At 41.9% G+C, this 22,074-nt stretch overlaps 1 non-coding gene across 1 annotated transcript; it reads left to right on the forward strand.

Annotated features, from left to right (window-relative positions):
- Positions 1 to 21,636: 21,636 nt before the first annotated feature.
- LOC143729970 (small nucleolar RNA U3) lies at positions 21,637 to 21,849 on the forward strand. Its single transcript, XR_013200215.1, has one exon. It is a non-coding gene; the product is annotated as a small nucleolar RNA U3 (small nucleolar RNA).
- The last annotated feature ends 225 nt before the right edge of the window (positions 21,850 to 22,074 follow it).

Genomic DNA, 22,074 nt, shown 5'->3' on the forward strand with positions numbered 1-22,074 from the left:
CATGGAGTTCCAGAGGTCTGGACGCAGGTGGCACACGGTGCCCTGTCCATGAGAGAGAAGGTACTCCCTCAGAGTAATGGACCAGGGAGGGGCTGTCAAGAGGAGCACACGTTCAATACTAATCCACTATGAGTACTCACTATACAGTTGGCTAACCTCTGCTTGGAGACAGCCTTTCCATTCTGCTGGCCTCCATAACAGACGAAGAGCTGATCTGAGGTCCTGAGGCTTTTCATTCTGTCTGGAGCGGACGGGACAGAGAAAAGCCAGGGCTGGGTCTGCCTCCTCTTGGGGCAGCGCTTGCAGGTTTACCACCTGGTCCCGAAAAGGAGTGGTAGGAACCTTGGGCACATATTCATGCCGGGGTCTCAGGATAACGTGAGAGTTGGCCGGCCCGAAATTCCAGGCACGATTCATCGATCAAAAATGCGTGCAGGTCCCCTATCCTCTTGATGGAAGCCAAAGCAAGCAGGAGAACTGTTTTTTAAAGACAGGACTTTTAACTCAGCTGCCTGCAGTGACTCAAAGAGAAGTCTCTGCAGTGCGGTCATTACCAGAGAAAAGTCCTAAGAGGGTATAAAGGGGACGCAAGGTGGATTCAGTCTCCTCGCTCCCCTCAGGAACCTGGCGATCAGGTCGTGTTTTCCTACGGATTTCCCATCCACTGCATCGTGAGGTGTGGCAATAGAAGCAACATACACTTTGAGGGTGGAGGGAGACAGCCCTTTCTCTAACCCATCTTGCAGGAAAGAAAGCATGGAGCTGATCGAACAACTTCTGGAGTCTTTTCAGTGAGAAGAGCACCACTCAGCGAACAGGTTCCACTTCAGGGCGCAAACATACCTCGTAGAGGGTGCTCTCGCAGAAGTGATGGTGTCTACAACTGATTGTGGTAGATCACCTAGAACCTCTGCATCCCATCCAGGGACTAGACATGGAGTTTCCAGAGGTCTGGACACGGGTGTCACACGTTCCCTGTCCCTGAGACTGAAGATCCTTCCTCAGAGTAATGGACCAGGGTGGGGCTGTCAACAGGAGCACAAGTTCAGGGAACCAGGTCAGTTGGGCCAATAAGGGGCAACTAGCAAGAATTGCTCCTCTTTCTCCCTGACTTTGCACAGTGTCTGTGCAAGAAGGGTCACTGGGGGAAACGCATACTTGCAGAGGCCCCGAGGCCAGCTGTGTGCCAGCGCATCTGTGCCGAGGGTCCCCTCGGTCAGGGAGTACAACAACTGGCAATGGGACGAGTCCGGAGAGGCAAACAGATCTATCTGTGAGGCCCCGAAGTGGTCCCAGATCAGCTGGACCGCCTGGGGATGGAGTCTCCACTCTCCCTAGGCCACAGGCTGTTGTGAGAGCTCATCAGCGGCACGATTGAGCATGCCGGGAATATAAGTGGAACAGAGTGATCTCAGATGTTTCTGACTCCATAGGAGGAGGTGGCGGCGAGTTGTAGACCACCTTGATGGTTGATGTACGCAACGTTCGAAATGTTGTCCATACGGACCAGTACATGCTTGCCGAGCAGCGGCATTTTGAGGCGTCTCAAAGCAAGGTGTACTGCAAACAACTTGAGGCAATTGATGTGCCAATGTAGTTGGGGGCCCGTTCAGATCCCCACTACTGTTTGCCTGTTGTACGTGGCCCCCCAGGTGGTGTTGGAGGCATCTGTGGTGACCACAGCATGCCTGGACACTTGTTCTAGGGCCACTCCGGCCCGGAGAAATAAAGGATCTGACAGGGTTTGGCGGCAGGCCGGGTGATTGTCACACGGAGCGTGCCGCTGTGCCACGCCCACCTCGGGACTCTGCCATGAAGCCAGTGCTGAAGCGGTCTCATATGGAGCAAGCCGAGCAGTGTTACTGCGGCCACTGTTCTGCTCTTGACAGTATTCAGGCAGTTCAGCACCGACCGGACATGTTACTCTGTGAGGTGTGCCATCTGTTGGACCGAATCCAGGCGATTTCAACACCGAGACAGTCATATTCCTGCAATTGCAACATGGGCCATTCACAAAAGCTGATTCAGCGTGCTGTAAGCCCAAACACGTGATGCAACAATTGTGACCGTCAGAGGGGGACAGGGAAAGACCGCATCCAGAAACACACAGATGGAATGGCATCTTGAAAACGACGCAAACACACCCATGTGGCTCTTTCAGGAATTGAAAACTCTCACCAGTGCCGGACCACACAGGGGAATGATCGAAGCAACACTGACAGGGATGGTGCAGCCTGTACCTGTGAAGCACTCACTTTCTTCACCCCCAACCGGCCGTCAGACAAACAAACACAAACACAGAAATGTGATGCTGTTAAAACAGCAGTTTAGAACTCAGAAGGCTCAAGACCACCGGTGCACTAGCGCTGTAGAACCATCAGAGAGAATACCTGAAGAACCGCCGACACACTCACTCGTTGTAATATAAAAACACTCTTCAGAGACATCGAGATGAGACAGATCACCTCCGAAGCGAAAGACAACTGGTGCGTGCATCTATTTCCGTATTTATACCCGCGCTGCAGGGCGGAGCGTGAGATGGCTTGTTTTATACTCAGAGATGACAGGCTCCCTAAACTTGATCCCAATCAGTCAAGCATGAGCGACTGAAAGAGGGAACATTAGTTTCTCTCTGTTTCCTGTAACTGTGAGTTTGTAAAGCACATTTGTTATGACAAGAAAACGTCAAGAGGAAGTTGATAATGGTTGTTGTGATGATGCCATAATCATTCTGGACATGTCTGATTTTCTGATCTCATCCTGTATATAAGCTTTGTATTTATGTGTATTTAATATGTATCATATATCTGTTAATCTACAACATGAAATACGGCAATGTTTCTGGGGACATTTAATTTTATATTTAACAATATTATTACAAAATGATTTTCCTGTTATCACTGTAAAGCTGCTTTGAAACAATCTGTTTTGCAAAAAGCGCTATATAAATAAAGGTGACTTGACTAATCAAATATTTTGAAGAATATTGAAATCATATAGTACATTAAAATATTTTGAACTCCTGCTTGAGTCAGAGATGCATGCACTCAGAGATACACGCACTCAGGCACTCACGCACGTACGCATGCACAAACATCAACAATCAGCACATGAATCTTAAAAATGGTGACAATCAAAAGTGTCATGTTACAATGCATGCTGGCTTCCAGGATAGTATAAAACTCCAAGCATGCACTGCTCCATAAATATATAAATAACAAAATGATTGCCACCATTGTTGAGAGACGTGCTGATTTTTGACATTTCTGTGTTTCTACAAGACAGTGTAGCTCTGTTTCTTTGGTTGTGTCATCATTGCAACTCATTACTGTAGTTTCATAGTGGTGGTAATGTAACTCTTTTAATACCGGATTAAACTCTGAATAAGATTAGTGAATAATCAGGCTATATGCTTTTTTTGGCATCATAATGATTATAACAAACTGCATTCACAAAACATGTTTGTATGCATATGTGTGGCTTGCAAAAAAAAAAATCAGTTCGAGCAACAAGCGAAAACTAATGTTAAAAAGTCAAGGGTCAGCATCCCAACTTAAGCAAACACTGATCTCTATAATGGTAACTTCAACCCAAACATTTTCAATAACATTTCTATAACAACTTCTGGAGATGTATGACAGATATAAAGTCATACTGGGTAATAAGAAGTGTAATAATGTGTAATAGCTTGAAGTCAGTTGTAGTTCTTGTGTTTCTCTATTTTCTGTTCTTGTGCTCCTCCTTCCTTCAGTGATTCTGCTTGTTAACATCAGGTGTTCATCACTAATGCTCAACAATCATTAACATATTTACTTAATTATCTCACTGCAACACTGCATCAATTTTACTTGTTACTCTTTGTAGTGTGGATTTTCCTGTGGGGTGGAAAGGGTTAACAGTGTAAGATAAAAATACACACCCACAAAATGTATTTTCACGAGTTTACATGTTAATGAAATCTGATGTAATATTATAATGCGTATTTGGCTTGCTGTCCGGGGGGAGGGCTCCGAGCTCAGAATTCGGCCCCAACCCCAGAGTACTCCCCCCATGACCTTAGAGATCATAGGTATCTATGAGCGGACCCAGCCGAATGTGGGGTGAAGGGGTGGTGGTGGGATGCTGAGAAATTAGTCATGAGACAGGAGGTAAGGGAAGGCTTTATTTATACTGGCTTCTTCTTGTGCTGATTGGATGATTACCTGTACATGCTCCTCCCGAACTTTGTTACATAAAACTTCATTTCACGAGTTTACATGTTAATGAAATCTGATGTAATATTATAATGCGTATTTGGCTTGCTGTCCGGGGGGAGGGCTCCGAGCTCAGAATTCGGCCCGACCCCAGAGTACTCCCCAAAATGCCAGATAAACGAAGGACAGCGAGCGTAGAATTTAACCCCCCAAAAATTGAAGGTTATGTATTTACGAAGGAAGGAGCTTGCCTGTTCGACTGGGAAGGCTCTCGCAAACGACCGACGGGAACTTGGATGCTCACGGCATTGGACGAATAAGCCCATTCTGCAGTTGAACTGACAGCTCGCTGACGCAAGAATTATGCGAGCGTGAATTTGTGGACGAGTTTAACCGTTCACCCGGGAGGGCTCTCGCAGCGTCCGACGGGTACTTATATGCTCACGGCATCGCACGGGTAAGCCTCGCCAGGTTGGACGGAGGCCTCCCGCTAGACTCGGTCGGGAGGGCTCGACCGGCGCTTCGAAGGGGGGCTGGGGCACGGGAAAGACCCCTCACGTCCCGACGAATGGGGAGCCCACCTGGCGACACGAGCGCGGTCGTCCGGCGACGACTAAGACGGGCAGACTCTCACAGCAATTCGAACGGGAGGGTTCAACCAGCGTTTTGGAAGGGGGGCGGAACCCGGCCTTCGAACGGGTGAGTCATCGCTGCGTGCGAACGGGGAAGTCTGCATATGATTGAAAAACGTACCCTATGAATATTAAGCGAGCGTGCAAGCGGCGAGCCCAGATGTAATCAGAAGGTTTGGTGTGAACGGATGTAACTGAAATGAGGCGCAGCAGGTGATAATTATAATTCAATTAATTAGTTAGGGCTTGGTGAGCATTTCTGATGAAAAAACGGCTAGACCTAATATAGGTTTTGAAGGCATTCGATGACCAGCGACCGAGGGTTTTGATTTGTTGTCGGGAGAGACCTTTTTGAGCGGCTGTGCTAGCTGCTCCGATGCGGAATGAGTGGCTAGAGAAATGCTCTGCTGTGACGCCGGATTTGATAAGGACTGCTTTAAGATGCTTTTGCACAGCAAAATACCCAGTGTTAAATGAACACTCCTGGTGTATATATAGGTCCAACTACAGGGTGTTAAAAATGAACACTGAGCAGTGTTGAAGTTAATGGGATAATTAAGTGATTAATTAAGTGATGATTGGCCATTAGTGGTGACACCTGATGTTAATAAGCAGAATCATTGAAGGAAAGAGAAACAACAAGAACGGAAAAGAAGAGAAACACAAGAACTACTGACTTCAAGCCTTTACACATTATTGCACTTACCAGTGTGACTTTATTTCTGTCATACATCTTTAAAAGTTATTGAGAATCAACATAAGTTTAGACGGCAATGTGTTATGGAATTTTTCATTTCAAGCCACCATTTTGGTGGTCAGTGTTTGTTTTAGTTGGGCTCTTGAACCTTTTCATTTTTTATTGTAAGTTTTTCTCTGGCTGCTCCAACATTGTGATTATAAAGCACATTTGTTATTGCATGAGAAAACCTGCTAACAACATGTTGTAATGATGGCATTATGATCACGTAGTGATCTTATTCACTGATGTCATTCAGAGTCTAAATATTTGACTATATGATTGATGTTGTGTTTTAGTATTGGTGATTGAAGCCCTGAGATTCTACAGTTTGAGATCCAACAGCAATATGAACAATTTTGAAAAATCTTTGTTCACCGGAGCTCTTGTGTTTAGACACACAAACATCAAGAATCAGCATATGAATCACAACAATGGTGACAATAAACAAACTAGTGACACACAGATCAACTCTGAACATCACAAAACAAGCTATTAAAGTCATAACAAAACAATAGCAAAAAAAACATGCAAACAGGAAAAACAATGAAAATTACAGGACAATTCAGCTGTATAATTTATTCATACTGCAATGCATGATGGGAGCCATGGATGCATTTTGATTGGTGGCTCCCATCATGCACTGCAACATGAATCTTTTGTGTGATTGTCACCATTGTTGAGATTCATATGTAGATTATTGATGTCTGTGTGGGATTTTAAAACCTCCAGATTATTAAATCACTGCTAGAATTAGCTACTGTAATGAATAGGACCTTTGTATAATCAGTTTGAGGGTTGAGTGAATCAGGACACTACAGGATTGTTTTTTCATAGTTTAAACATAACCATCATGACCTGGGCTGTATTTCCCAAAAGCATTTTAAGCCTAACTTGATCGTAGAACGATTGCAACAAAAGGTCTGTACGATCAAATTAGGCTTACGATGGTTTCTCTTGCAGTAACACATGTGCTTTATAAACACAGAGTTGGAGCAGCCAGAGAAAAACTAATGTTAAAAAGCAAAGAGTCCAGAGCCCAACTAAAGCAAACACTGATCGCCATTATGGTGACATGAAACGAAACATTCCATAAAGCATTACCATCTAAACTTCTGTTCAATATAAATAAGAATGTGTGTAGATGTATGACATAAATACACTGGTAATAATAAGTACAATAATGTGTAATGGCTTGAAGTCAGTATTCCTTGTGTTTCTCTTTTTTCTGTTCTTGTTGTTTCTCTTTCCTTCAACGATTCTTCTTATTAACATTAAGTGTCACCACTAATGGTCAATCATCACTTAATTAATCCCTTAATTATCTCATTAACTTCAACACTGCTTCAGTGTTCATTTTTAACACCCTGTAGTTGGACCTATATGTACACTGAGAGTGTACATATGTACACTGGGGATTTTGCTGTGTGGAACCAAAATCTCGGATGAACATAGCTTCTAATGTATAGGCGGTGTTGGTGGAGTGGTATCCAAGACGGAGTGATGAGATGCATCTGGTGAGTATATCGATTATGATTGGTTGTCTGGTATCTGGGCGCGTGGGGCGGGATTTTTGGATTCCCTTAACTAGAAGGGACGTTTGGGAGTTATTTATTGCAGGTGTAGGTTTACCGTGGATTAATTTATGGAAGAATTGAATGCCGCTTAGATAGCTTTTAATGGATCCGTCTTGGAGACCTTTAATACTATGAAGATGAGATATGAATGAAGTAACTGTTAAAAGAGAAAATTCGGGAAACGACAGGTTGTGAGAGAGGTGGAATGATTTGAACGATTTCCATGCGGTGAAATAGGTTTGCAGGGTTCTGGGAGAAACGGCTTGGAGGATGGATTCAATGGACGTGTGCAGGAGGGATTTTAGCGGATGGTTTATGGGAAGATCAGCTGCAAATAAGGAGGTACTGGAGTTGGAGTGGGGTCTGCTTCTGGTGCCAGCATCCTGAATTTCTGAAAAGAGAAACGGGAGAGAGAGTCAGTGATTTGGTTTTGAGCCCCTGAGACGTGATTTGCAGTTATTAAGAACTGGTCGCATGCGGAGATCCATATGAGGCGTCTGAGGAGTGGCATGAGCGCAGGTGAGCGAGAACGACCCTTGTTGATACAGTGCACGGTTGCTTCGTTGTCGCAATGGATTTGGATCCTTTTGGTTGACCATTCTTTCCCCCATAGAGAAGCAGCGACGACGATTGGGTAGAGCTCGAAAAGGGCAGAGGAGGCTGAAGACTGGGGTGTGTCTAGGAGCTGAGGGGGCCAGGGAGACGCGAACCAGCGTCCTTGGTAATAGCCGCCGAAGCCGATCGAGGGAGCTGCGTCTGTGAACAGTTTGATATCGAGGGGGAGAGAGATAAAGTCGTCGTTAAAAAAAGTTAAGCCTTTCCACTGATTGAGGAAATTAATCCATAATTTTAGCTCGTTTTTTGACTCGCCAGAAAGGATGATCCGATCTTCCAGCGCATGAACAGATGAAGAGAGGGCTAGGAGATGCGCGATAAAGGGTCTGCCCTCTGGAATAATGCGCATCGCATAATTTAGGTGGCCCAGCAGCGAGAGAAGTTCGCGTTTTGAATAATCTGTGCTGTCTGTAAAATTAGAAGCGATTAAAATGATGCGATCGATTTTTTTTCTTAGGCAGTGAGGCCTGGAATTTTGCTGAGTCCAGATTGATGCCTAAGAACTCGATGGATGTAGTTGGACCCGATGTTTTCTCCTAGGCTAATCCCTAGCTCGGCGAAAACTTTTTTCACTATGAGGAGGTGAGCCTCGGGGATGGTGTCGTGAGGTGAAATTATTAGGATATCGTCGAGCAGATGGAGAAGATGAGGAATTGCATAATTTTTGGAAAGGATCCAACATATGGCTTCAGAGAGAGTGTCAAAGATTTTTGGGCTGCTTTTGCAGCCGAAAGTTAAGCGCACGGCGAAATAATACTTTTTCTGACAGTTTACACCGAATAAGTGCCATGAATCGGGGTGGATTGGCATTACTTTAAAGGCAGAGGAGATATCTACTTTTGCAAGCCATGCACCTCGTCCAGCTATTTTAATCATGGTTATGGCTTGTTCGATATCATGATAGTTTGAGAGAATACTCTTCGAGAGGGATGAGACTATTGATGCTCGGATATGGAGAATTATGGGGGGCTGAAAGGTCGATTATCAACCGCTTTTTTCCCGAGATTTTCCTGGTAGCCACGCCTATGGGGCTGATGCGAAATTTGTCGAACGGGGGGGCCTCGAATGGACCCATCATGAAACCGGATTCAATTTCTTTTTTAATTAGCTTATTTACTACTCCAGGCTCTGCTAAGGCGGACTGAAGGTTAGCGCAGATAATATTTTGCGTTGGATGGCTTTCTACACCGGGTTTAAAGCCTTGAATGAGACCTGTCAGTAAATAATTTGTGAAGTTGGCATCTGGGTGGTGTGATAATTCTTCGGCTAGACGGAAAACATTCACAGGAGTCGAGATATAGTTTTTTGCGTTTTTATTGACAGTTTTTCTGACTGGGCATATCACGCGGGCGTGTGCGCCGCCACAGTAATCGCAGACGTGGAGAAAACGACAGCGTTGTCTTGGGCATCTCCCTTCATTGAAGTTCCTACAAACTTGTCTATCGGGTGCCGAGTATGGTGCTCTGATTGAAAAATCTTCTCTTACGTGGCACGGAACGTAACTTGTGGATGTTATGGCATTCTGCTCTGGGCAGGGAGGGATCGATGGATTAATTTGGGGGCATGCCGCGGTGGCATGGACTGTGGATCTGCAGATTGCGCAAGAGATATTTCTGCACCCGAGGAAGATTCGGTTATGGAGATCAGTGTCCACGCTCCCCAATAGGGACACTGATTCCACTGGGTAACACGGACGGCGCATTTTGCGGAAAACAGCTTGTGGTACGTATAAAAATGACTACCCCCCTAAGACAACGAGAGCTCCGCTATGATAGACAGATAGTCGTTCAGCTCGCGCCGTCTATGGGGAAAAGACGAGCATATGATTTCTGTATAGCGGCTGAAGGCGATACAGAATTCGGCTAGTGACAATGAACGTGATGTAACCTGTGAGTTATTTTTAAGAGTGACTGAAATGTCGCCGCAGTCTACTTGGCGATTGGAGTCAGCTGGGGGAAACAAGGACAGGAGAGAGCCCAAATCAACATCTGCACCTGCTAGGATTTGAGCTCTGATGTTGTTCGTCACTGGAGGAGGTTCAGTTGCTACTGCATTCGGAAGGGCTGGTTGAGGAGTGGCTGAGAAGAGAGAGAAAGGAGAACGCACTTGGAGAGGGTTAAAGGGATGGGAAATCGGGACTGTGGCCGTTTGCGGAGGCATCCTCACGCAGAGATCGGTCCCCGGATTAGGTGGAGGAGGAGGAATAGGAAGAGCATAGTGTGGAAAGGGGAGGGGAAAGAAATGCGCCGGAGATTGACCGGCTAACGGAGGCATCCTCACGTTAGGGTGAGCACCTGACGCTTGGGAACGAGGAAAACTGAAAGAAGTAGAAGGGAAGAAAAACGTTTGGGGATCGTGTAAGAAAGTGGAACTGCCGGGATCTAGAGTCTGAGGTACCACAATGGGAAGGGCTGAGGAGGGGAGTTGACCTGGAGGAGATTGGCGCCCATCCGTGACTGGTTCCGGGGCGCGGCCCAGGCTAGCGGAAGGTCTGTGACGCCGTGGCGCGGGGGCGGAGCCCAGCGCTGCAAGTGAGGAAGGAAGTACTGCGGGACGAGCGATCAGGCCCCGGCGAGCCTTGCTCGTTCGGGCCAAAGGAATTGGAGCTGAAACAGAAAGGTGAGAAGATTGTAAGGTGACATATAAATTAAATAATTCTGCTTTTTTCATCCTGCGGGAGAAATTTGTATCAGAATTAATTAGGGCTTGTCTTGGCCCCTTAACTGTCCACTTCCCTATAGGAGGGATGTTAGGGGGAGCTGGAAGGTGGGAAGGCGCGGAGGAAGACGATGATGAAGATTATGAGTTCCTCGCTGCCGGTGGTGAGGGGAGTCTTCGGTGTCTTGGAGTATGCAGAGAGGATCTGGCGGGCCGACGTCCCCTGGTTAAGGATGGAGGCTCAATGTTGTCGTTGGCTGCTGGAGAAGGAAGGGTCGCTGGATCTGCGCTTTGCGGTGGAAATGACTCTGTGATGAAAGATTCATCGTCGGAGGGGAAGAGCTCTAACCCGGACATGACTGCACGGAGGCGGAGTCAGATGCTGAGAAATTAGTCATGATACAGGAGGTAAGGGAAGGCTTTATTTATACTGGCTTCTTCTTGTGCTGATTGGATGATTACCTGAACATGCTCCTCCCGAACTTTGATGCATAAAACTTCATTTAACAGTAATAAACTGTAAGTTATAAAACTGGTATATACTGGCAACACTGTTTCCAGTAGTTTACTGTAAAATTTTGTTTTTTGGGTCACCATTGTGCTGAAGAGTAGAGCCTGTGCTTCAGTCCAGGGGAAGATCTAGAACCATTTATGATTTGTTGCATGTTTTGCTTTATTTAACATGCAATGACTGTGTAGTTGCTGGCCCAGTGAAAATATTTTCTAGGTACAATATATTTTAGTGGTTTCAAATGAAATAAATTCACATTAATACTTTGCTCTCATTATCCGGCATTATACATTTTAGTTAATAAATTAAAGTGACAGTTGGTCAATTTAGGGCAGTCGGTTTCTGCAAGTGAAATTAGTTTTTAGCTAAACTTTAGAAAAGTTTAAATTATGTGCATTTTTACAGTAACATACTGTAAACTAGAAAAAAAAGTTTGATTAGACAAACTTTAAGTTGGCTTGAGAAAGCCGGACCAGAGAGTTTGAATAAGTTTAAAGTAGTTTGAAGTTTAAAGTAGTTTGAAGTTTGATAGATGGATTAGTTAGAAAGAAAGAATAGTTAAAAAGAAAGAAACCGATTGGTTAGAAAGATAGATAAATAATAGATAGATAGAAAGATTAGTGTAAATGAAAGAAAGATTAGTTAGAAAGAAAGATTAGTTAGAAAGATAGATAGATAGAAAGAAAGAAAGATTATTTAGAAAGAAAGAAAGAAAGATTAGTTAGAAAGAAAGAAAGATAGATTTGTTAGAATAAAAGAAAGATAGATTAGTGAGAGAGAAAGAAAGAAAGAAAGACAGATTGGTTAGAAAGAAAGAAAGAAAGAAAGAGATTAGTTAGAAAGAAAAAAGATAGATTAGTTAGAAAGAAAGATAGATAGATTAGTTAGAAAGATAGATAGATTAGTTAGAAAGAAAGATAGATAGATTGATTAGTTAGAAAGAAAGATAAAAGATAGATTAGTTAGAAAGAAAGATAGATTAGTTAGAAAGAAAGATAAAAGATAGATTAGTTAGAAAGAAAGATAGATTAGTTAGAAAGAAAGATAGATAGATAGATTAGTTAGAAAGAAAGATAGATTACTTAGAAAGAAAGAACGATAGATTAGTTAGAAAGATAGATAGTTAGAAAGAAAAAAAATAGATTAGTTAGAAAGAAAGAAAGAAAGATTAATTAGAAAGAAAGATAGATTAGTTAGAAAGAAAGATAGATAGATTTGTTAGAATGAAAGACAGATTAGTTAGAAAGAAAGAGATTAGTTAGAAAGAAAAAAGATCGATTAGTTAGAAAGAAAAAAGATAGATTAGTTAGAAAGAAAGAAAGAGAGATAGATTAGTTAGAAAGAAAGATGTATAGATAGATTAGTTAGAAAGAAAGATAGATAGATTAGTTAGAAAGAAAGAACGATAGATTAGTTAGAAAGATAGGCTTCCCGGTCAAGTATCCATGTCTTTTCTTTTCCGTCCAGCGAGTATTGATCTCCCAGCGGACGCAGCAAAACCCTTCCGGTCAAGCATTTAAGTTTTTCTCTTTCCTAACAGGCTAGGCTTACCCGTTCCGATGCCGAGACTATTGCCGCAAGAACCCTCCTTTTTGAACATCCATACTTACCTTCCCGGATGCCAGCAGGACTTACCTGTCCGACACTAAGTATTGAACTCCTGTCGGACACTGCGAGAGCTCTCCCGGCCAAACAACCAGGCTTCTACTTGAAATGCCAGCCCGCCAATCTCTGCGCTCTTTTAAGGTGGTCTTAAAGCTGGCAGCTGTCCTTCGCTCACTTAGCTTTTGGGGGAGTACTTTGGGTTCGGGTCCATTTTCCGAGCTCGGAGCCCTCCCAAATATGCACGCCAAATACGCATAACCATTTACTGTCTGATCATTCGTAAGTGTGAACTCGTGAAATAATGTTTTATTAACAAGGTTCGGGAGGAACACGTTCTAATGATCAAACAATCAAGTCATTCCAACCAGCTTTCAGCAATCAGTAATCAACAGGTCCACTCAATCAACAGGTCCACTCAATCAACATGAGTAAGGCCTATAAATATACGCAGTCGACTCACCATTATTCCTTGAAAGTTTTCAGCAACCCTCCATCACCCCATCTCCTCACACTTGCCTGGTTATCTTCTTAACCCAGAGATACGGGGGGAGTACTATGGGTTCGGGCCCAATTTCCGAGCTCGGAGCCCTCCCCCCAGACAGCACGCCAAATACGCATAACCATTTACTCTCTGACCATTCGTAAGTGTGAACTCGTGAATTGTGCATTTTGAGAAAGTGAATTGTTTTAGAAGCTTTTCTGGAACACGTTGTGGCAATCCAATTTTTCCAATATTTCCAAGAGGAGCCCATTACCAATGGAGCAGCTCCCGGCTAGGAAAAGACATCAATCATGAGCATTTCCACACTACTCACACTCCAAACTTGGAACAGCCCACAGCTGTAGGGAATGATGGCCTAATGGAGGTCACCATAAAATTGGGAACTCTGCTACACTCAAGGCTAGATCTAAATACAGAATCCTTCAGTATGAGGTGAGTCAAGAGAGAAACGTTAGCCAAGAGAGAAACCGGCTGAAGAGTAAGAAGACAGAGTTAGACTTGAAACATCTTCTTTAAAGATTTAGCCTTTCTTCAGTTCTGTCTTCCCCGTTTAAGGTGGATAAGCGTTGAAACAGATGTGGGGAACAAAGCCGCCACTGATACCACAGCTCGGTAGGAACCTAAGTTCCAGTTTAAATTCCTAAGTTCTTGGCTAAATAAAAGATCATTTCTGTTAACCCGGCTCCCATCTTTCTTGTGGTTGTGTTTTGTGGCAGCTTAAACCGCTCCTCGTATTGGGGCCGTGTCACAGCGTCCTTTGTATAAAGCGAACGTGTTCTCATGCAAGGTACGATACCACATCACTGCAAAAAAAAAATGAAATGTTTGCAGCAATGTGGTATTGCATCTCGGATAAGACAGCAGATACGAAAATCAGGTGTTATTGAAAAAACGTGCCTGACACAGGTTGATTTCACATTTCAATGTCAGTCATAGCATGATTTCTAAGTGCTCAACCGACGTCAGGTTTCTGAAATGTCTACATAAAGAATTGTTAAAGGGATAGTTCACCCAAAAATGAGAATTCTGTCAGTAATTACTCACCCTCATGTTGTTCCAACCCCGTAAGACCTTCGTTCATCTCCGGAACAGGAATTAAGATATTTTTGATTAAATCTGAGAGCTGGATCACTCCTCCATAGGCTTCTAAGGGATTGAAACTTGCCAGCCCCGAAAAGTTATTAAAGACATTGTTAAAATAGTCCAAGTGATTACAGTGGCTCAGTCTTAATTTATCAAGCGACGAGAATACTTTTTGTGCGCAAAAATAAACAAAAATAACGACTTTATTTCAACTATTCATTTCCTTCTCTGTGGGCCTCTAGTCAGTTAACGTACTGTGATTGTGTAGAGCTACGTCACACGCAGGCTCACTATTGGCCGACGCTGGTGTAGTGATCTTTTTCTTTGTAGAAAAGTTAGAAGCTCAGACCAGGAGACGGTGGAAGTTTTCCAAGCAGAAGTTCTTTATTGCTTGTCGGTAGCTGCAGTCATTCCAACATCGTCTAACTAAGGGAACTTTACATTGTAGTTTATATACATTTCAAGGGGGAGGGATTACAAATAGGTGGAGACTTCTCTGAAACAAAGCAAATGTAAATAAGGTATACAGATTTGGAACCTGATCAGCATGAGACACGAGAACAGGAAAGGCATAGACTTCTCGTACTGAGATGAGAACTCCAAGACAAACGGTCTCAGTAATAAAATAGCAGGGGTTCAAACTTGCTCAGCATGAGTTTCACCCGGTGAGACACGAGAACAAGAAAGGCCTAGCCTTCTCGTACTGAGATGGGACAGTCATGAATATGATGCTGGGAACCTCTACCGTTTGCAGAGATTTCCTGGTCTCATCATTTATAAACTTACTCAATATAAATACTATTGTATTGGAAATCTAAATTAAACATTTAAATAAAATTTGTAATCCTACATTTCCCCCTTTGAGAGTTCTAAATAACTCTCACAAAATACAAATTTAAACACTTAAACAAAATGCAATTTTAGGGTCCGTGACGTCCCTACAGGTAATAATCTTCAGTCATCTGGTGTAATATTGCTGAAAGATCAAGAATGTCTTGTTGGACCACCATGTTTGTGCACAAGTGAGTCCTGGAATGCAGTCATCTTCGGATGTGACATGCACACTTTCTTTCCAGCAAACAAGGCATTTGTGACATATTCATCAGCTCTAAGAATATGTTGTTTCTGGAGTCCGGACTTTGTGCGATCTTCATGATGTGTAGTAGTAGGACAATCTTGATCATGTCGATGGATGACTGAAGGTTTTGTAGTCTCTGCGTTGTGTATTTTTTTCTTTCTTTTTTTTTTCTTATCCTTTTGTGATAGTTGGCTCGGAAGTGGGTCTAGTTGTTTCTTGAGGTTATGTCTTCATACGCAGACGAGGAGGTCGGTGCATATGGGTCTCGGGTCAGCCTTGATGTGTTATCTGCACAAAGGAAGAGAGAAAACAAAAGACAGGAGAGCAGTATTTGTTCTAGGGTTGTACTTTTCTGAGTCTGCTCGGCAGTAGAGCAGTATTGGTTCAAACACTAGGGTGGTAAATTTTCCAAGTCTCCTATTGTTGTTCCTTCTTTCCTTTCCCTATCTCTTAATTATGACACCTAAAGAACAGTGAGGTAAGGATGGACTAGAATAGGGCTTATGAGGGACGTCTTCACCCCAGGGTTAACCCTCGAAGCCTGTTGCGTTCGGTTCTTCCCGGGGCTCCTCACTGGTTCCGTGTCCTAACCTATCCCTGTAGGTGGGGGAACAACCTTACAGTGTGTACAATGAGTCCTGGTTTTCCTTCCCTGACACAATACTGCAGCTGCTGTAATCAACATCACTTGATGTGGCCCATGTCACTTTGGTTCTAATGGACGTTCTAAAACGTCTTTGTACAGATCAATTATTGATTCAGGAGGCATAATTTTCTTCTGTGCTGCACTACCTGAACAGACTTGTACAGTTGCATAGAAACAAGCCTGTTTAGCTGCCATATCAGCAAGAGCATTACCTTTAGCTTCCGTAGTATTAGTTGTGAGATGTGCTTTCACTTTGATCACTGCTAATTTCTTTGGAAGTTTCATGGAAAACATTAGATCTTTCACTAATTCAGCATGCTTAATGGGGGATCCAGCAGAAGTTAGAAACTTACTGGTTTGCCAAATGACACCAAAATCATGAATTACCCCAAAAGCATATCTGGAATCTGTGTAGATATTAGCAACTGATCCTGAAGCTAGCGTGCATGCTCTTGTTAGGGCTACTAGTTCTGCAGCTTGAGCTGAAAAATGATCTGGAAGACGTCCTGAAGCTAACACTTCAGTGGTGGACGTTACTGCATAACCTGCTCGTCTATTACCTTTTTCTTTTACTTCACTCATAGGTGTATATGTAAGCGTAACACAATCGTGAGTAATTTCTCCTTCATCCTCTAACAAAACTTCAGTCATAGCAGACATCATACATGAGGACGGATTTGTGACAGGTGCACGCTGTAAGACAATATTCGGCATTATTGTGGACACTGCATGAGGGCTTTTTTTACGTTTACAGTCTGACCTAACACTATTAATGATGAAAGGCCTGTGCTGTAAAATAACATTTAAGGCTGTGAGTCTACTTTAACCAGTGTCCCCCAAAGGAAAAACTGAGATAGTCACTTTCCTTTTGTTCTATTAAACAAAAACAGAAGTCTTTTATCTCTGTTGTAAGTTAGTGGGGAAATTAAGCACTCACAGCCCAACTGGTTAACAACTAAAACAGCTGCCCAACGAGCTTAATGACGAGGGGAGGGGCTGCTTCAGAGCAGCCAGCAGGCTGAGCAGAAGCTGAGTTACATTGTTAGTTTCTCTAACATTCTTTTTGTTTTTTCTACACTCTTTTCCCCAATGTCCATGTTTACCACAATAATAACAACTGCTGCCCTCTCTCTTAGGACATTTGCGTTTCTGTTGCTTCTCTGCATTGACCTTAAAGGATGCTGCTACAATTTTCACTCTTGCCTTGACATCAGAGTTTCTTCCCCAAGTAACTAAACTGTCCAAGTTGTTTTGCATGGTTCTAGTGACCCATGTGACATTTAAGAAATGCAATGCATTTCTATGCTCTGACAAAAGACCATCACACCATGTGCGAGCTAAGGGGCAATTATCATTTAACACCTTCTCTGAAGTGTCCGCTATTCCACTGTATGCAGCAGCTGACTGACAAAATCTTTCTGTGTACTGACTAACAGTTTCATTCTTCTTCTGTACACAACTAGTTATCTTTGACCAGTCCACTTTTGGTCCAACAATGCTTTTTAACACTCTCATAACTCCCTCTCTCAAGTCATCTTTTCTGGCATTTTGAAACTCAAAATAGTTTACAGCATTTTCAAAATCACTGAATTCTGACTCAGTCAAGATCTGTGATATTAGCTGGGTGACTTCAGCTAGAGACATATCGTAGAGCCACATCTTTCTGGACAATTCTCTCCTAAACTCAAAAAAAATTCTTTGCACTGATGGCAAATTTTCAGCGATTCTCTCGAATTCTTTAGGACCTAAAGATAATTTGACTGCTTGTAGCTGCAGTATGGGGGTTACAGATTGAACAGAGTCAATCCCTTTTGCCCTAGTCTGAGCCTTTTGTCTTTCTCCATACACTTCAAATGCATTTACATCTTTATCTATCAAACCAGAATTTCTAGTGTTTTCTAGTCTACAGAAAGACTGTAAATCAGGATAGCTTTCATCTGACTGTTGGTCTTCAGAGTCACATTTGGTTGAGGCCTGATTATGGCTCACATTTGTCTTGAAACAGGACACTTGAGTCTGCAATTGTTTGTTTTGTTCATTTAACTTATCAATACACCTAGTTTGTTCTTGTGCAATGGATAAGCTATATTCTCTATGGCAACAGATTATGCCTTTCATGTTTTCTTTCTGATACATGCACCTAACACCTTCTTGCATTCTTCAATAGACCAAACTTTGTCTGGATCAATACCAAATTTCTTTGTCAAATCCAATCTAACTGACTCAGTCACTATGGAATCAATTTTCTCTCCTAACAATGACTTGAACTCACTGTCTGTCCATAAAGGGCTAGCTAGTCCATTTTTCTCAGTTGATGGAACTAGCCTAGCATTTCTTCTAACCATTTTGTGGATTTCTTTTGTTACCACACAATCAAAAAATAAACTTCTCTGATCAACAGAGGGTATACTTGTTAACACAGATCAAATCTTGTTAAACTTCCTTGTTACCAACACACCACAAACTATTAGCATGTTACGCTAATCTTCCCTAAAAGAAAAATGCAAAGGATCTGTCACCTTCTTAACTTTTAGAGGATAAAACAAACAAAAACACAAAATCTTCTCTGATCAAAAGAGGCTACACTCGATAACACAGTTAACCTTCCTTGCCCAGAGCAAAGGGTAACACACAAAATATTAGCATGTTACGCTAATCTTCTCTAAAAGGAAATGCAAAGGATCTTTCACCTTCCTAACTTTTAGAGGATAAACACATCCCTGTTTGAACAGAGGTTAACCAATATTAACACGTAATGTTAACCTTCCCTAACTTTAGAGGATACCTTCTCTAGCAACGTAGAGGCTATACTTTCATCTTTAAAATAAACTTTTAAAGGGTAACTTTGTTAGCCAGACACTGCAGCTGTCTGATAACTGTTCTCTGACGGCGCAGAGACTTGTACTGGTCTTCAGTGGTTCTTTGAATAGAGTGAAACTCACCAAATCATTGTTTATACGGAAAGGATTCCGTCTGGAACTCAGTCAAAAAAAGTTTGTTATTTGTTGAGCTTTGAAGTTTCAGGATTCAGTTCTGGAACTCAGTCTTTGTTGAGTGGAGATTTCAGTTCTGGAACTCAGTCTTTGTTGAGTGGAGATTTCAGTTCTGGATTCAGGTAAGATTATCTCTGGAATGCAGTCAGATCTTTGAGCTTGAATTCCAATCTGGATTCAGGTGAAGTTAATTCAATCCGGCTCACGGCACCATCTGTAGTGATCTTTTTCTTTGTAGAAAAGTTAGAAGCTCAGACCAGGAGACGGTGGAAGTTTTCCAAGCAGAAGTTCTTTATTGCTTGTCGGTAGCTGCAGTCATTCCTACATCGTCTAACTAAGGGAACTTTACATTGTAGTTTATATACATTTCAAGGGGGAGGGATTACATATAGGTGGAGACTTCTCTGAAACAAAGCAAATGTAAATAAGGTATACAGATTTGGAACCTGCTCAGCATGAGACACGAGAACAGGAAAGGCATAGACTTCTCGTACTGAGATGAGAACTCCAAGACAAACGGTCTCAGTAATAAAATAGCAGGGGTTCAAACTTGCTCAGCATGAGTTCCACCCGGTGAGACACGAGAACAGGAAAGGCCTAGCCTTCTCGTACTGAGATGGGACAGTCAGGAATATAATGCTGGGAACCTCTACCGTTTGCAGAGATTTCCTCGTCTCATCATTTATAAACTTTCACAATATAAAATACTATTGTATTGGAAATCTAAATTAAACATTTAAATAAAATTTGTAATCCTACACTGGTCATGTGGGTGATGCGAGTGACGTATAACAACAGAAGCTTACGCTATTACACTAGTGAACTGACTCGAGGCCCACAGAGAAGGAAATGAATAGTTAGTCAAGTACAAAATATATATATAAGTACAAAAAGTATTCTCGTCGTTTGATAAACTTAGGATAGAGCCACTGTCTTTAACCCTTCGGAGTCTTGGGCTATTTTGGCCGTTTTTGAGTACTTTTATTTTTTTTAAATTTTGCAACATAAACAAATGTTTGCCATACCAATGTTTGGTATAATTTTTTTCAGCACAACATCACCTATATGATCAGACAATTAGTTTTTCACTTTGATGTACTCTATCAACATACGGGACCCAAAATCACACAAAAAACACAAAATCCGAATAGAAAAATTATAGCTTTTCTACTACAAAAAACACAAACATGCTCAATGAAGCATTTTAAAAGGTTTAAAATGTAAACACAAGTTGTAAATGTCAACATATACAGGTACAATTCAGATATAATCAACCTATATACAAAAAAAATATGATTTACAAAAAAAAGCGGGTGTAGCCATAGGCTTTTTTTCTTTCTTTTTAGCTCAGCCACTTTTTAAAAAAATGTTGTGCACACAATTATTCAGAGAGCTATATTTAAGGCCTTGCATTCCCAGAGTATGAGGGTTCGCAAATAGTGCAAATACAACATAAAAAAATGTAAAATTGAGATAAAATTAAACTATATGCAACAAAAAGCAGGTGTGGCAATAGGCGTTTTTTCTTTTCTTTTTTGCTTAGAAACTCTACAAAACACTTCATGTACAATTACACAGATAGCTACATTACAGGGATTTCATTCCTTGAGTAAGAGGGGTTCCTCAATAGTGCAAATATACCATACAAAAGGTAAAATGAACACAAAATCAAATTATACATACAACTATTTACAACAAATATCAGGTGTTTTTTATTTTTATTTTTTATCTGTGCCTCTCCTCAAAACAGTTTATCTAAATCTACTCCTAAACTACCTAAACTACTCCTAAACTACCTAAACTATCTACACTACTCCTAAACTACTCTCAAAATCTACTCAAACTCTTCCAAAAACTAGCAATAATCTCTCTCTCTATATATAACGTATATATGTCTCTCTTTATCAACTCCGTAAATCCTCTGCCTTTCAATTTTGCGTCTTAGCTCAGTTGGCTCCTCCTCCATTCCCTCAAACGTGCATCCTAAAGAGCAGAGTCAGCAGATTCACAAATTTTTCTCCGTTTTGTTTTATGACAAAAAACGACGAAGTTATTAGAATAAATGCAACGCCTGTCGCATCCCATCTTGCGTTCTTTTACGAACGCGTCAGTATTTTTTTATATAAAGTTTAAATGATCATATCTCCGTTTTTACTTGGTCTATCAACACAAAACAAAAAGTAAAATAGAATTTCAAGCCAGCACTTTCGACAGAAGTGGACGGCAGCGCTCAACGTGACTTTGTTTTTATGCTTCGACGTCTTAAACTGGTCATGTAACTTGATCACGCCGGCGTGATCGGCGACCCCGAAGAGTTAATAACCTTTCGGGGAACAAGTGTCAATTCCTTAAGAAGCCTATGAAGGAGTGATCCAGCACTCAGATTTAATAAAAAATATCTTAATTCGTGTTCCGAAGATGAACAAAGGTCTTACGGGGTTGGAACAACATGAGGGTGGGTAAATACTGACAGAATTTTCATTTTGGGTGAAATATCCCTTTAATGTGCGTGTGACTTTTCTTCTAAAAGATTTTAAACATTCAGCTTCAACGAGTGAACTAAAAAGCATGACAGGGGTAGCTATGCTGCAAAAAAAGTATGACATTATGGATTGCTGTTTGTATTCCACATATCTTAACAGTAGGCTTCAAAGAGATTGTGGATGTCCTTTCTGCTTTTGGCTCCGATGTGTGCGCTAAAATGTCAAGTAAACTTTAAAAGCCTACAAAAAAATTCAACTACGCAAAAACATTTTAGAGGAGAGGCGCAGCAGAATGGAATGCCAATTGAGTTTCTATAAACCGTTAAGACTATATTTTCAGCAATCATTTCTATAGTTCTTTACTTGAAAAGGTGTTTGAAAATGCTTGTCTCCCAACCCAAGATGAAGAGTCATGATGCTTCTTTCTGAGCGTGAATTGGGCGCAGAGCAGTGACTTTGGTTGTGAGCTCTATGTCGTTGATGAGCGTTCTGTATTGCTTTTTGCAATATTGAACTAAGGAGTATGTTCTGAGTGGTGTTTGGCTTTTAAAGTCCCTGTAAAGTCAAAATTAAATAAGGATACCGATCTGTTTTGTACGTATAGAAATATTATGTGAATGTAGTATAACAACTTATAACCACACCTAGTGTAGCCACAAGTGGGGTCATGCTTCATTTTAAATCTGAGGATGATATCTCTAAAAAAACTAACTTTAAACCACCACTGAGTATTTGTATCTTATTCAGGTCGCGGTTTAAAAT

The sequence above is a fragment of the Siphateles boraxobius genome, unplaced genomic scaffold (genome assembly GCF_051911475.1).
Source record: "Siphateles boraxobius isolate OS27281-9 unplaced genomic scaffold, OSU_SipBor_1 8, whole genome shotgun sequence".
Lineage (NCBI taxonomy): Eukaryota > Metazoa > Chordata > Actinopteri > Cypriniformes > Leuciscidae > Siphateles > Siphateles boraxobius.